The following is a 12,866-nucleotide window of genomic DNA, read 5'->3' as shown; positions in this document are numbered from 1 at the left end:
GTGTTTTGTAGGCTCTGATGAGGTGAACATTTCTTGGAAAAGTAGCCACACGGATGCATAGCACTTTTAGAGTTAGGACGTTGAGACAGAAGGGCGCCAACTCCAGTCTCAGAAGCATCAACTTCTAGGATAAAAGGCAACGTAGGATCAGAATGTGCCAACACAGGAGCAGAAACAAAGGCAGCCTTGAGAGTCTCAAAGGACTTAATGGACTCTGGAGACCAACTCTGTGAGTTACCGCTGTTTCTGGTCATATCAGTCAGGGGCTTGACCAGAGACGAGAACTTACGAATAAACTTCCGATAGTAGTTGGCAAAACCCCGGAACGCTGCAGAGGACATAAACCCACAAGTCGAGGCCACTGTAGGACTGCCGAAAGTTTCTCTGGGTCCATTGAAAAACCAGCAGTGGAAATTACATAGCCCAGGAATGTAACCTGTTCACGATGGAACTCGCACTTCTCCAGTTTACAATAGAGATTGTTCTCTCTTAGTTTCTGAAGCACACGACAGACATCTGTGTGGTGGCTTTCCAGGGACTTGGAAAATATGAGGATATCATCGAGATAAACCACCACACATAACTGCAACAAATCTCTGAGTGTCAGGTCACCTAGAGCCCAGGTGACAGATGCACATCGTAGGGTTTAGGGGTGCACCGCAAGGTTGTGGACCCTACGGCTGACTGCTGCAGACGGGGGACAGATCCCACTGGGGTTAGAGCGTAGAATTCCCCGGGGCGCGGAGTCTAAGAGCCAGCAGGTGTTCACCAGAGCCTCGAGTGGTGAGGATGGACTTGGCTGCAACTGGCTCCAGGTCACGACCCCCAGGGTCCCCCAGCTCACATCCACAGTAGGCAAAAGGAGGATAGGGATGGTGAGGGACAAAGCCAAGGTTGGGGCCACAAGCAGACAAGAATAGTCGGGTACACGCCAAAAGGTCAGGGTCACAGGCAAACGGGGATATTCAAGACACGCCAAAGTCGGTAACGGAGAACAGTAGCAGAGCACACGGCAGGAAACAGGAAGCTAACACACAAAGGTTGATCAGCAGGATAGGCTAGCAGTGCACAGGTTAATATAGAGTTGTCTGATAGGAGCTAGGGTGGAGCCATGCCAGAGGAAGGATATAAAAGCAGTCAGGTGAAGCTCGGCTGGTCTCTAGAAATGAACACATGCAGACAGGTAAGCAGACAAACTCTATTGCATAACCATGACACTGAGGACATTGTTAATAAATTCCTAGAAAACTTCCGGGGAGTTACAAAGGCCAAAAGGCATTACCAGGTATTCATAATGGCCTGTTCTGGTATTAAAACCAGTTTTCCACTCGTCGCCTTCCTTAATGCGCACGAGATTGTATGCCCCTCTCAAGTCAAGCTTTGTGAAAACCGTTGCTCCCTTGAGGCGGTCAAATAACTCTGTAATCAATGGAATGGGATAGGCATTCTTAATTGTGACACGATTGAGATCCCTATAATCTATACAAGGTCTCAGTTCACTGGTCTTCTTCTTCACAAAGAAGAAACCAGCACCAGCAGGAGACGGGGATTTGCGGATGAAAACTCGAGAAAGTGTGTCAGAAACATACTCCTCCATGGCCTTATCCTCCAAGACCGACAAAGGGTAAACCTGGCCACGAGGAGGTATGGCACCAGGTTGAAGGCCAATTGCGCAATCATAAGACCGGTGTGGAGGCAAACTACCGGCTTGACCTTTATCAAAGACATCGCTAAAATCGTGGTACTCCTCTGGCAGGGAGGGAAGTGAAGAGGTGCACAGGACCTTGGATACCTTCAGGAAGCATGTCTCACTGCATTGTGGTGACCAGGAGAGAACCTCAGCATGGAGCCAATCAAAAGAGGGGTTGTGCCTCTGTACCCAAAGATAACCAATAAGCAGCGGAAACCTGAGTGAGGAAATAACTTGAAATTGGATTATCTCATGGTAAAGAGCCCCTAGGGCCATGGACAATGGAACCGTCTCATGAGTCACATGGGCAGGCTGTAAAGGTCTCCCGTCAAGAGCCTCAATGGTAAGTGGAGTGTCACGCAGCTGCAGCGGAATCGAGTGCTACGAAACAAATGCAGCATCGATGAACAGGCCTGTAGCCCAGAGAGTCGATTAGAGCCTGTATCTCGATGGACGACTTAGCCCAAGAAAGGGTGACTGAAACCAGGGGCTAATCCTTCTGGATAACTGGGGACAAAACAATGCCACCTAAGGTCTGTCTATGACAGGACCTCAAGGTTCGGGCGTTCCCTGGACGGGTAGGACAAGACTTCAAAAAGTGACCTGCCTGGCGACAATAAAGGCACAATCTCTCCCTCCTCCTAAAGGCTCTCTCATCCACAGAGAGACGCATGAAGCCCGGGTGCATGGGTTCCTCTTCACTGACCGACTCGGTACCAGAAGGCATGGGAGGTGAGGGAGGCATGGGTGGGACTACAAAGCTCGGAGGCAAATGTACAGGAGGCTTCTGCAAGCGCTCCTTAAGAGAAAGTCTGGAGTCAATGATGATGGCAAACGAGATCAAGCTCTCCAGCTCAGTGGGTATATCTCGGGCTGCTATCTCATCCTTGATGGAAGCCGAGAGACCTTGAGAAAAAACAGCCACGAGGACCTCATTGTTCCAAGCAACCTCTGCTGCCAGAGTATGGAAATTCAATTAGCGTAGTCGGCAACAGTTCTCATACCCTGTTTGATGGACATGAGGCACTTGGCAGCAGAAGCGGAGCGTGTGGGAATGTCAAGTTGGAAGGCTGGCCGCAGGCTAGCCTGAATTTGTAGGAGGAGTCTGAGGGCTTTAAAATCCCTCCTCCTCCATCAGAGCCTTCGTCGGCTCATTTCTGGGGTACCGACACGTCACTTCCGGGTTAGCTGAGCAGCAGCATGGTTGCCTGCTGGAGTTGTCACTGTTTCCTCTCCCAGTGATTGCAGTTCCGGTAGGTGCGGGCGGGTGGCATCAACGGGGGCCCATATCGGATGCCACCCGTCCCGCTCAGGTGCCGGCCTGAGTCAGCGCGGGGTGGTGGTCAGTCCAATCGCGGTAATACGTCCGCTTTTGTGGGGGGGTTACTTCACGCCAGGTGCACCTTGCTTCCCCTGGGTACTGCGGTGTAGGTCGGCCGCCCACCAGCTCGAGGGGGACACGCCGTCCGCCCGCTTCTCCCGCTGTTCCGCTGGGAGAGGAGGGGGGGGGGGGATTCGGCTGCCAATCAAACTTCCCGGTCCTGGCTCCACGTGGGGGCTGCCCGCCCGCTTCTCCCGCTGTTCCGCCGGGAGAAGGGGGGGGGGGGCGGTTTGGCTGCCGTCAGCTCCTCTGTGCTGGGGGGGTCTGGCTCCACGTGGGGGCCGCCCGCCCGCTTTTCCTGCTGTTCCGCCGGGACAAGGGGGCGCGGTTTGGCTGCTGTCAGCTCCTCTGTCCTGGGGGGGGTCTGGCTCCGCGTGGGGGCCGCCCGCCCGCCTCTCCCGCTGTTCCGCCGGGAGAAGGGGGGGGGGTTTGGCTGCCGTCAGCTCCTCTGTCTGGGGGGGGGGGGTCTGGCTCCATGAGGGGGCCGCCCGCTTCTCCTGGTTTCCGCCGGAAGGGGTTCTTTCAGCTGCCGTCAGCTCCCATGTCCAGGGTAGATCAGGCTCCAAATGGGGGCCACCCGCCTGTTTCTCCCGGTGTTCCGCCGGGAGAGGGGGGGGGTGTGTGTGCATGTTCGGCCACCAGCCTGTTCCTCTCCCCATGTAATGCTGGCTCTCGGGGCCGCTTCGCTCGGTACTCAGGTCAGGAGGGGGGTGGGGTTTATTGGCTGCTCCTCTCCCTATGTACTGCGGGCTCCATGTGGGGGCCGCCGCCTGGTTCTCCCCGTTTTTAATGGGGGGGGTCCGTCTTTCTATCCTACATTTCAGTCAGTTTTGGAATCTGCGGCTTTCCTCTTGGTGAGGGGGAGGGGATCGCCCGCCGCCGACTCCCCCTCTCCCCTCACAGGTGCGGAGCACCTGCCGTTTTCTCCCAGTGTGTGTGTGGGGGGGGGGGATTGGCCGCCCGACGGCTCCTCTCTCCCCATGCACTCTGGCCGATTCTGGAGGGGGGGATCGGCATCCACCCCACATCCGTGCCGCACACCTGGTGGGGGGTCAGTGTTCTGTCCCCTCCTGCTCCTCTCCTCTGGCTCCACCAGGAGGGGGGAGGGCGACGGGGCTCTGGGGGTGTACGGTCACTGTCATGACCACCCACAGCTATATTACTACGGCAGGTCTGCCAGGGTTACTGCTGTCCTGTTAAATTTGCTTCTTTGGTCTATGTGTCGATCGCAGCCTGCGTTCTGTCCAGGTTTCGGTCGTAAGCGTTTTCTATCCAGCATGTTCTGTCACAGCGTTGCTGTCCAACATTTCTGTCCAGCATTTTCTGTCATAACGTTTCTGTCCAGCATTTTCTGTCATAACGTTCCTGTCCAGCGTGGTCTGTCATTTCGTTTCTGTCCAGCTTTCAGTCTTGGCGTCACCCTACACCTACCACTTGCTGGCAGTTCACCTCCCAGGTACTCTCGCCATGCTCCATGGAGGGGAGCCCCCCCCCCCCGCGCGTCCGCGCACCCATTTCAGTCACGGGGGTTTTTTCCCGGCATTCGGCCCCAGGTTTCTGTCTCTGAGTTCTTCTGTCATCACGTTCCGTCCTGCATTTCTGTCATATGGTTCCGTCCTGCATTTCTGTCATATCGTTCCGTCCTGCATTTCTGTCATATGGTTCCGTCCTGCATTTCTGTCATATGGTTCCGTCCTGCATTTCTGGCACATCGTTCCGCCCTGCATTTCTGGCATATCGTTCCGTCCTGCATTTCTGTCGTAGCGATTCTGTCCAGCATTTTGTCGTAGCGATTCTGTCCAGCATTTTGTCGTAGTGATTCTGTCCAGCATTTTGTCGTAGCGATTCTGTCCAGCATTTTGTTGTAGCGATTCTGTCCAGCATTTTGTTGTAGCGATTCTGTCCAGCATTTTTTGTTGTAGCGATTCTGTCCAGCATATTTTGTTGTAGCGATTCTGTCCAGCATATTTTGTTGTAGCGATTCTGTCCAGCATATTTTGTTGTAGTGATTCTGTCCAGCATATTTTGTTGTAGCGATTCTGTCCAGCATTTTCTGTTGTAGCGATTCTGTCCATCATTTTCTGTTGTAGCGATTCTGTCCAGCATTTTCTGTCGTAGCGATTCTGTCCAGCGTATTCTGGCCAGCGTTTTCTGTCGTAGCGATTTCTGGCCAGCGTTTCTGTCGTAGCGTTTTCTGCCCAGCGTTTCTGTCAGATCCGTATGGGCTGTGGTTTGTTTCATTTTGTTTGTCGTCCCTTTATTTTCTCTCCCATATAACACACGTCATATGGTGCACGCTCATTTCTTTCCACGTCTACCCACCACAGTTTGTGGGTATACTAGGCCGGAGGGTTGTTTGCTACCTGTCTGCTTTCTGTCATGGCGTTTTTTACGTAGCTTTTCTGTTAGCCAGGGCTCATTTCCTGGTCTGTCACGCCTACGGACCATACGGGCTGAGGTTTCGTTTCAATTGATTGCCGTTCCGCAATCTTCTCACCCGCATACCATACGTTATACGTTGCATGCTTATTTCATCTCACTTGTACGTCTACCCACCACGGTCTGTGGGTACACTAGCCCTGAGGGTTGTTTGATATCTGTGTCTGTTGTTCTGTCACAGCTTTTCCATTCGTAGCATTGTCGTTCATAGTGCATGTTAGCTGGGGCTCACATCAAGGGTCTGTCACGTCTACGGACCCATACGGGCTGAGGTTTCGTTAGAAATTGATTGTCGTCCCACAATCTTCTCGCCCGTATACTGTACGCCATACGTTGCACGGTTATTTCTTCACTCTTGTATGTCTACCCACCACGGTCTGTGGGTACACCAGCCCGGAGGGTTTGTTCGCTATCTGTCTCTGTTGTTCTGTCATAGCATTTCGTTTGTAACTTTCATGTCATAGCTTGATGTTCGTTGTATGTCGGTTAGCTAGGGCTCACATCCAGGGTCCGTCACGTCTACGGACCCATACGGGCTGAGGTTTCGTTTTTAATTGATTGTCGTCCCACAATCTTCTCGCCCGTATACCATACGTCATACGTGCACGTTCACCATACCTTTACTACTACCCACCACGGTCTGTGGGTACCTTAGCCCTGAGTGTTCATTTTTAATTACCTGTCTTGGCGCTGCAGGTTGCTCGGGCTCACTCACTACATACACTAGGGTTGTGTCAGCATTAGGTCCACATTCACTCGCTGTTGGTCTTGTCATTTCTGCACTTACATCCTCATACTTGTTAGGTACGTAGGGGTATTGTTTCGTGTGTTGGTTGTCTGTTCTCTTTTCGCTTGTTGTGTGTTTCTTGGTTCAGGGTTTGGGGTGGGTTGTGGAGGAGGCCGGTGCGCATTCATCCTTCCACCATGGCATGGGGGTTCAGTGCTTGGTAGCACTCCATTTTTAGGGGGGGGACCAAACTCTCTTAGCTCAGTCATCGCCGGGGTACCCCTTTCCTGGCCTCAGCTGGGGGGGCAGTATTCAGTGGGTTATTCCCCACTCTGTTCAAACCTCTTACATCCTCCAGTGCAACGCATGTTTCGTGCAGGATTCTTCAACCCAGTTCATGAAGTTTCTCTATGCGCTCTTATTTGTTAGTCAGGATGGTGGGGTTCATAGCCCGTTAGGCTTGCACTGAGGTCTCATCTGCGGCTCCTGTTCTTCTCAGTGCGCCTTCAGGTGTGGTTGGAATTTCTCACAGTGGCTTGTAGAACTGGGGGCAGTGTGGTCTCGCATAATCAATCTGACCATTGGTTCTTATCCAGAGTTTGCAGTGGGCTTCTCACAAGGAGGGATGGTCTCAAAGGTTCATGTTTATGGCTTTCGCTGGGTATCGTATCAGCAATTTGGCCTCATCTGCCAAATCCATGAAGTTTCCAGCAGGTGACCAGTTTTCAGGACCTACAAACTCCTGTCAAGCTGTCCATTTTTGCGGCTCACCCTCTCTAACCATCAAGGGAGGAGAGTCAGGGATGTTTCTCTTTGGCACGGCTACCAGTTACCGGACAGGTCTTCGTGGTGTTTCAGACTTCCTGTCTCCTTCCTTGGCAGTTCCCAGTTAGTGCTCTAGGCAGTTTCTCTCTTACCACTTACCCATCTATACCAATGAAGGGGATGTTGTAAGCTAGGGGTTTGGTCATATTTCGGTGCCTTAGCGTCGGGCAAGTAAGTTGGCCTTCTCTGCATCATTCCGTGGGTCTGCGCTTTCTCCATCCTCTCACTACCAACAGTTGTTCTCACGCCAGGTTACTTGCCAAACCTGGCTGGAATCCTAAACCCCCTTTTCTGGTGATTCATCTGGTTCCTGGGCAATTTTGGTAGGTCTCGCAGGGGGTCCTTTCTTTACTTTAGGTTCATGGGTCGCTGGAGATCCTCCATGTTAGCAGCTACATACGTAACCCCCTTTCCTGTAGTCAGCCGGGCATTCGCATTTTCCGGACTAAACGATTGTTGCATGCCTTCTTTGTAGCTTTCACATCACACCTACTTTGTGTCTTTTTGCCCTCTTTTAGGCATACTGTCCAGCCAGGCCAAGGCACACCTCAGGCCTTGGCAGTTAGGGTAATCGTATTTCCGTATGAAGACTCTGACTACAAGTTGGAAGGCTGGCCGCAGGCTAGCCTGAATTTGTGGGAGGAGTCTGAGGGCTTTAAAATCCCTCCTCCTCCATCAGAGCCTTCGTCGGCTCATTTCTGGGTTCCCACCCACCCGTTCCCCCATATTTTCATCATTTCATTTACATTTCATTCATTCATTCAGGGTATGCCCTCTTTTAGGCATACTGTCCAGCCAGGCCAAGGCCTTGGCAGTTTGGGTAATCGTATTTCCGTATGAAGACTCTGACTACAAATACCCTTTTAAAGGAGGCCACAAACTCAGGGTAACTCAAGACAACAGGTTTTTGTGTCTCCCATAGAGGGTTAGCCAAGGCCAAGGCTCTCTCAGAAAGCAAAGATATCACAAAACCTACTTTGCTTCTGTCCATGGGAAACGCCTGGGTCAGCATCTCAAAGTATATCTTAACCTGATTGAGAAACCCTCTGCATTGAACTGGATCGCCCCCAAATCGCTGGGGAAGTGGAGCGGAACCAGACATACCTCTTATAGAGGTAGTACTCGAGGCGGGTGCCTGCACAGAGACTGGTGCAGCAGCAGGGATGGCCTGCGACTCAGATTGTACCAGAGCAGCAACCGTGGGGAATTCCAGGTGAGCCGTGCGACTCAGGAGCGTTTGTAACGCCAAGGCAAACTGATCCATGTGGTGATCTTGCTCATCCAATCTGGAAAAAATATTACCAACAAGTGGATTGACTGTATCTTCTGAATTCATGGCCTTCGCCTACTGTCAGAAACCATGAATCAGACCGAGAGAGAAGTACAATTTAAGCACACTTGTTTATTAAATAAAAATAAAAAGGTAAATAGAGAAAGCGTAGTCAAAGCATAGCCAGAGTCCAGTAACCGGATCGAGTAGTCAGCCAGTCCAGAGTTCAATAACCAGATCGGGTAATCAGCCAGGCCAGAAGTCAGGGATCCAAGTAGAGCAACAGCAAGCAGGATAAGGAGCCAGAAGAGATGTCAGCAATCCAGTCTTGAACAGAACCGCAGGAGATGGTTTCTTGTGATGTGACCAAGGCAAAGGCAGATATGAAGTGAGCTGGACAGCTTTAAGTAGGCAGGTCAGGCGAGCTAGGTAAGGAACAGCTGGTAACTGTGGAGAGAGATGGGAGCTGGAAATTAGCTGACAGCTGAGCAGCCAGCCCAGAGAAGGAAGGGTTAAGCCAGCCCTGACAGTAATACAGGCATTTGGAGCAGTTAAAGTGGGTGTTGTGTGCCTCCAGCACAGTTTACACCTGCAGATACCCCTTATTGCTGGTGTTCTGTAATACAGGCATCTGCAGCAGTTAAAGGGTAGCTTCAGGTGTATATTGTGCTGGAGGCACACAACACCCAATTTAACTGCTGCAGATGCCTGTATTAAAGAACACCAGTAATAAAGGGTAGCTTCAGGTTTATATTGTGCTGGAGGCACACAACACCCACTTTATTACTGGTGTTCTGTAATACAGGCATCTGCAGCAGTTAAATTGGGTGTTGTGTGCCTCCAGCACTATATACACCTGAAGCTACCCTTTATTACTGGTGTTCTGTAATACAGGCATCTGTAGCATTTACAGTGAAGCTACCCCTTATTGCTGATGTTGTTCTGTTTCTGTAACACAGGCAGGCAGCTGCAGTAATACAGTAGGTGTTCTGTGTTATCTGCTCAGTGTGCACCTAAAGCTACCCAATTGCTGGTTTTCCCATCTCCCTGCAGGCCATTACTATGTCTGGAATGCCAAAAAGGAGAGGAGGACAGTCACAAGCCAATAAAAGAGGGCAAGCAGCCTTTGTGTCTAGAGGCAACAGTGCTGGTCATGGACGCGGTGCATCGTCATCAGCACGTGGCCATGGGAACGCTTGTCCTTATTTTCGGCTTCTGGACGCTTTGAGCCGCATCATGCCGAAGACTTGGTAGAGTGGATGACCAAGCCCTCCTCCTTCTCTCTCACCCAGGCTCAGGGTACTAGAAAAGCAGCTGCCAACGCGTCCTCTTCCCTCATCTCAATGTCATCAGTCACTCCTTCCCTAGACCCACCATGTCCTCCTGAGGAGTCCCCCGAACTGATTGAGCACAGTGTTGGGTACATGCTCCAGGAGGATGCCCAGCGTTTTGAAGGCTCTGATGATGATACTCAGCTAGAGGAAGGCAGTAGCGTGAGCGCAGAGAGAGGGGATGCTCAAGAAGGACAGCAATCTGGCAGTCATGTTCCACCAGCTGCAGCATACTGCCAGATTTGCTCCAGTGATGAAGAGGGAGGGGATGATGAGGTCACTGACTCCACGTGGGTGCCTGATAGGAGAGAGGAGGAGGAGGCACATCTCCAATGAGGCAGGATGCCTTCCGGGGGCCAGCTTAGGGGCAACACACCGACTGAATCACACTGCAGAGCTCCGCCTGTGGAGGGCGCTGCCTCTGTGCGTTATTCCAAAAGTTCTTTGGTGTGGGCTTTTTTTGAGACGAGTGCATCAGATCGCACCAATGCTATTTGCAACATATGTCTCAAGTGTATCTCGCGTGGCCAAAACATCAGCCGCTTGGGCACCACATGCTTGACCAAACATATGTTGACCTGCCATGCAGCTCTTGGCAAGCATACCTTAAAGACCCACACCAAAGAACAAAGCGGACCTCTCCTTGCTCCTCATCATCTGGAATTTCCAACCACACTAGACCTTTAGTCCTCTCTGAAACCTACACTGAGAGGAATGAAGGTGTAGAAATAAGTGTGTCACAGCCAAGTACTTGCGGGCACGCTGCTAGCAGTACACCGACGTCTAATTGTAGCAGGAAAATTTCCCTGCCCCAGCTGCTGGACCATCAAAAGAAGTTCACTCCCAGCCATCCACATGCCCAGTGGTTGAATACTAGCTTGGCTAAATTGCTAGCACTTTCAGCTGCTGCCTTTTCAGTTGGTATACTCGGCCCCCTTCCATGAGCTTGTGCAATATGTGCGAATCCTCAGTGGCAGGTCCCCAAACACTTTTTCTCACGGAAGGCGATTCTGGCTCTCTATCGGCATGTGGAAGGCAATGTCCATGTCTCGCTGGACAGGGCGGTCAGCGGTAAGGTGCATATTACCGCTGACTCATGGTCCAGCAGGCATGGACAGGGACGTTACCTATCTTTCTCGGCCCATTGGGTCACTCTTCTGGCAGCTGGGAAGGATGCAGGACAAGGTGCAGTAGTGTTGGAGGTTGTTCCACCATCACGCCTCCAAAATGCTACTACTGGTTGTGACACACTTCTCTCCTCCACCCCCTCCTCTTCTTCCTCCATGGCCTCTTCCAGTGCTTTGTCCTCGGAACCAGCGGTGCTCCGTAGGCGTTCAATGGGCTACGCAAGTACGCAGGGAAAAAGATGCCATGCCGTGCTTGCGCTGGTTTGTTTGTTGGACAGGAGCCACACTGGGACAGATATTTTGTCAGCTCTGCAGGGGCAGGCCGAGAGGTGGTTGATGCCATGCCAACTTAAGCCAGGAATGGTGGTTTGCGACAATGGCACCAACCTCCTCTCCGCCCTCTGACAGGGACAACTAACCCATGTGCCCTGTATGGCTCATGTCCTTAACCTGGTGGTGCAGCGGTTCTTGAGCAGGTACCTGGGCTTACAGGATGTCCTGAGGAATGCCAGGAAAGTCTGTGTGCATTTCCGCTGATCATTTATTGCCAGTGCTCCGCTGGCTGAACTCCAAAAGGAGTTGAACCTGCCCAAGAATTGCCTTATATGTGACATGCCCACCAGGTGGAACTCAATCTTGGCCATGCTGCAGGGGCTGCACACGGCCATCAATGAGTACCTGTGCGACTACGGCAACAGGACAGGGTCAGGGGAGCTCGTTTTTTTCCACCACACCAGTGGGGCATGATCAGGGATGCATGCACTGTCCTGTCACCATTTGATGAGGCCACGAGGATGGTGAGCAGTGAAAGTGCAGGCATCAGTGACACTGTACCTCTTGTCCACCTGTTGCAGCATACGCTGCGTGGAATAATGGACAGGGCACTTGAGGCAGAAAAGAGACAGGAAGAGGAGTACTTCCTTACCTCTTAAGGCCCCCTTTATCCAGACAGTGTTCCTGCTGGCCTTCCAATCACACAGGAAGGATCTTCGTATTCTTCGGATCAAGGAGAGGGACCATTACTGGCTGGCCACTCTTCTTGATCCACGGTACAAGGGTAAAGTTGAGGACCTTATCTTGCCATCGCAGAGGGAGCAGAGGATGAGACATCTCCGGGAGGCCTTGCAGATAGGTCTGTGCAACGCGTTCCCAGAGACTGGGAGGTTACAAACTCCTGGTCCTGGACAACGTGTTGCTGAGGCTTCAGTCAGTTACAGAAGGAGCGGTGGAGAAGGTGGCCATCTGACCAATGCGTTCAGACAATTTTTTAGACCGCAGCCCCAAGGGATGATCGGTTCCAGCAACCATCACCAGCGTCTGATTTACATGGTGCAGGAATACCTAGGGGCAAGGTCAGACTTGGACACCTTTCCCACTGAGAATCCTCTGGCTTACTGGGTCTTGAGGATGGATCACTGGCCAGAGCTTGCACAGTATGCAATTGAGCTACTGGCCTGTCCTGCATCCAGAGTTCTTTCGGAACGCACCTTCAGTGCTGTTGGAGGCTTTGTAACTGATCACAGGGTGCGCCTGTCTACCGACTTGGTTGATCAACTGACCTTCATAAAGATGAATCAGTCTTGGATCACCACCAGCTACCAAGCACCTGAAGCTGATGTAACCGAATCATTTTTTTTGAAATGTCACATCCCTTCAAGACTGCCTATGCTGAGTGACTGTCCTGTTATGTTGACTGACTATCCTCTTCCTCCTCAATGATCCTGCTGATAGCTTGGAAGAAAATATTTAGTTCTGGGTGACGCCACCAGTGGCTAAGGACCAATTTTTCAGCCACTGTTCAATAGGGGCATGTAATTACAATGTTTGATGCAATGCTTTGCAGCAGGGCTCATTCCTATACTTCAGCTAGAGTATCTGGGAGAGGTTGCAGCATCTTAGCACCAGCACCAGTGCCTAAGGCCCAATTTTTCAGCCCCTGTTTAACAGGGGCATGTAATTACAATTTTTTTTTTTCCAAAATAAATTTTTCAAATTACAACTTTGGAGTCTTGCACAATCTGGTATTCAACATAAAAAGAATATCAATAGCAAAATAAAGCGATACAGCTTTTGAGA

Source organism: Lithobates pipiens, unplaced genomic scaffold (genome assembly GCF_037356315.1).
Source record: "Lithobates pipiens isolate NorthernLeopardFrog02 unplaced genomic scaffold, aLitPip1_a1.2 Scaffold_25, whole genome shotgun sequence".
In the NCBI taxonomy this organism is placed as follows: Eukaryota; Metazoa; Chordata; class Amphibia; order Anura; family Ranidae; genus Lithobates; species Lithobates pipiens.
The sequence above is the reverse complement of the archived record's forward strand: the minus strand, read 5'-3'. Positions refer to the sequence as shown.